The sequence below is a fragment of the Schistocerca gregaria genome, chromosome 5, assembly GCF_023897955.1.
Source record: "Schistocerca gregaria isolate iqSchGreg1 chromosome 5, iqSchGreg1.2, whole genome shotgun sequence".
Classification (NCBI taxonomy): domain Eukaryota; kingdom Metazoa; phylum Arthropoda; class Insecta; order Orthoptera; family Acrididae; genus Schistocerca; species Schistocerca gregaria.
The window spans coordinates 413,332,196-413,335,930 of record NC_064924.1 but is presented as its reverse complement, the minus strand read 5'-3'; the positions used below and the strand labels follow the sequence as shown (position 1 = coordinate 413,335,930).

The following is a 3,735-nucleotide window of genomic DNA, read 5'->3' as shown; positions in this document are numbered from 1 at the left end:
CACAGCGGACACACCAGGAACCGCGGAGTTGGCCGTCGAATGGCGCTAGCTGCGCAGCATTTGTGCACCGCCGCCGTCAGTGTCAGCCAGTTTGCCGTGGCATACGGAGCTCCATCGCAGTCTTTAACACTGGTAGCATGCCGCGACAGCGTGGACGTGAACCGTATGTGCAGTTGACGGACTTTGAGCGAGGGCGTATAGTGGGCATGCGGGAGGCCGGGTGGACGTACCGCCGAATTGCTCAACACGTGGGGCGTGAGGTCTCCACAGTACATCGATGTTGTCGCCAGTGGTCCGCGGAAGGTGCACGTGCCCGTCGACCTGGGACCGGACCGCAGCGACGCACGGATGCACGCCAAGACCGTAGGATCCTACGCAGTGCCGTAGGGGACCGCTCCGCCACTTCCCAGCAAATTAGGGACACTGTTGCTCCTGGGGTATCGGCGAGGACCATTCGCAACCGTCTCCATGAAGCTGGGCTACGGTCCCGCACACCGTTAGGCCGTCTTCCGCTCACTCCCCAACATCGTGCAGCCCGCCTCCAGTGGTGTCGCGACAGGCGTGAATGGAGGGACGAATGGAGACGTGTCGTCTTCAGCGATGAGAGTCGCTTCTGCCTTGGTGCCAATGGTGGTCGTATGCGTGTTTGGCGCCGTGCAGGTGAGCGCCACAATCAGGACTGCATACGACCGAGGCACACAGGGCCAACACCCGACATCATGGTGTGGGGAGAGATCTCCTACACTGGCCGTACACCTCTGGTGATCGTCGAGGGGACACTGAATAGTGCCCGGTACATCCAAACCGTCATCGAACCCGTCGTTCTACCATTCCTAGACCGGCAAGGGAACTTGCTGTTCCAACAGGACAATGCACGTCCGCATGTATCCCGTGCCACCCAACGTGCTCTAGAAGGTTAAGTCCACTACCCTGGCCAGCAAGATCTCCGGATCTGTCCCCCATTGAGCATGTTTGGGACTGGATGAAGCGTCGTCTCACGCGGTCCACACGTCCAGCACGAACGCTGGTCCAACTGAGGCGCCAGGTGGAAATGGCATGGCAAGCCGTTCCACAGGACTGCATCCAGCATCTCTACGATCGTCTCCATGGGAGAATAGCAGCCTGCATTGCTGCGAAAGGTGGATATACACTGTACTAGTGCCGACATTGTGCATGCTCTGTTGCCTGTGTCTATGTGCCTGTGGTTCTGTCAGTGTGATCATGTGATGTATCTGACCCCAGGAATGTGTCGATAAAGTTTCCCCTTCCTGGGACAATGAATTCACGGTGTTCTTATTTCAATTTCCAGGAGTGTATATAAGTACTGTTGCTATTTTGTACTCAATAGAACGTTCTTCATCGTGATCAAAGTTAAGTATTCCTGTTATTATTGATACATACAAATGTTGTTTATGAATAATAGAAACATGTATTGAAGCTACGTTCGGTATATTTTCGTTTTGCGGTAATTTTATTTTACCTTTTTTGGTAAGCAAATTGTGTTTTCTAGAGATGTATGATATATCCTATTTGTTTTATTTATTTTAACTGCAACATTCCCCTGTTGTACATTACAAATCAACAATGTTCGAATAAAACATGAAATGAACATTGATAAATGCAGTTTTGCTATAAATACTGTTTATTTTTAAGTAACAGACAGGAGGTTAACTATGTAGGACGAAATGTTTCTTAGGTTACCTAGCCCTTGATATATCCTCACTCAGTTCCTAGATGGTTCACCGCTTCCAGTTTGTAGGGGAATCTTGTAAGACACTGATTGCAATCATAAGGAAAACGACCGTTGAAAGTTAACGCCCAATAGGTATGCAACACATCTAACACACAGGTAATGCGGGTACGCCCTTAAGTGAACTAAGCTAGCAGGAACACTACCGTTGTTTGTGATTACTTATGACAATCTACGGTAATTTTGCAGCTCTACCTATTCCTCATGAGTGCTGTTGGAAGACGCTATTGCTTTTGAGGAATACTTCAAGTCATGAAGGTGTATAGTTGGTCCACAATAATGTTCACGTAGTCTACATCTGTCTGTTCGATTACTAGCGTAGGTCCCACGTAAGCCCAGAGTCTCCTATAGCGCAGTACTGCCCCCACTGACCTATCCCTGGTATGGTGAATGTTTCAAGCAGCCGTTCGCCTGGTTGGCGGCGTGCTGCGAAATAACCATCCACCTGTTGTATCAAGACACATGATTCATTCGACCAGGCGACACCTTTTCAGTCTTGATGATACCGCGTCCACTGCAATGATAACTGACGATGTTGCTAGGTTAACATGGAAACAGGTAACGTCGTCTACTGTGGAGCCCCATCATCAGCAGTGTGTGCTGAACAACCTACGCCGAAACACTTGTGTCTGCACCGGCACTGTAATCTTTCATGAGATCTACCATAGATTGCTGCTTGTCCTGCTTTGGGGGTAGGTCAAGTCTCCGCACACCAGTTTCTGTGGAAGTATTGATACCTTCAGCTGCTGACGGTCGTTGATATATATCAACGGGGACAGGTAAAAATGTGTGCCCCGACAGGGACTCGAACCCGGGATCTCCTGCTTACATGGTAGACGCTCTATCCATCTGAGCCACCGATGGCACATAGTACGACTACAGGGACTTTTTCGCACACGCCTCCCTCGACACCCACATTCTCACCTTATATGTCCACACACTACATTGGTAGTGCCCATGTCCGAAAGAACAGATACTGTCTCCATATATAGTTCTGGCAAAACCACCCATGACCTCCTTCTTCTGTGCGGATGCACACGTATTCCCCGAACTCTTACGGGACCTGGTAAGAATGTATTCCACGAGTAATGAGTGTGTCTGGGTGGGACACTACGAATGTAGTGTGTGGACATACAAGGCGAGAATGTGGGTCTCGAGGTAGGCGTGCGCGAGGGAGTCCGAGCAGTCACACTATCCTCTGTCCCCTCGGTGGCTCAGATAATCTTTGCGCAGTGGCAATATCGTAACCAATGAAGTATAACTGAGGTGCGATTATTGCTAGCTGAAAACTTTTACCAATACCCCCCCCCCCCCCAAGAGACGTGAAATACCGTCTCTGTGGCAATTTTTGGCAGCCTCTGAGGGGGTGTAAAAACGCGCAACAGTGGACACTGATGAATATCGTTTAGCATGTAGTGGGACGGCTCCAGTGTGGCACTTGGCACAACAGATATTGCCGTTCTGTTACGCTCCGCCCCTCACACAATTTCATCAGACACACTTTTTTTCCCCCAAGAATCTTATTTTCTGGTCCAAGAAACCAATGCAGTGACATGGGTACGGGGAATGGTGGTGGGCTACGTGTATAACGAATCGGAAAAGGACAAAATTGATTTTTGGCATTTTCTCCTGGATGAACACACGAAGCTGCAACAGCATAAGAAATATGGGCAAGACTTCGCTAATTACTTGCGACTTACATTTACCGATCCGCCGGCCAGATGGGGTGTGACGAGTGAGAGATGAGATAGACGAAGAAGCCGAAATAGACATCGATCTCACTTACGGACCATTAGTTAATTTCGAGAAGACGACCCAGTCTTACACCAACGTCTAGAGAACGAGTCGATAGATGGCTCTCTTGCTCTATGGAACGTCGGGACGTGTGCAGGTGTCGCCCCCGACACGAATTTCATTTCATTGCTACAGGAGCATGTTTCTTTTGCATTTGTAATATCCGCAATGTCTTCATGTCTTTCATTTGG

General features: G+C 49.4%; 1 non-coding gene across 1 annotated transcript; it reads left to right on the top strand.

Moving 5' to 3' along the window:
- The first annotated feature begins 2,971 nt into the window (after nt 1-2,971).
- Nucleotides 2,972-3,117, top strand: LOC126274930 (U4 spliceosomal RNA). Its single transcript, XR_007550474.1, has one exon. It is a non-coding gene; the product is annotated as a U4 spliceosomal RNA (small nuclear RNA).
- The last annotated feature ends 618 nt before the right edge of the window (nt 3,118-3,735 follow it).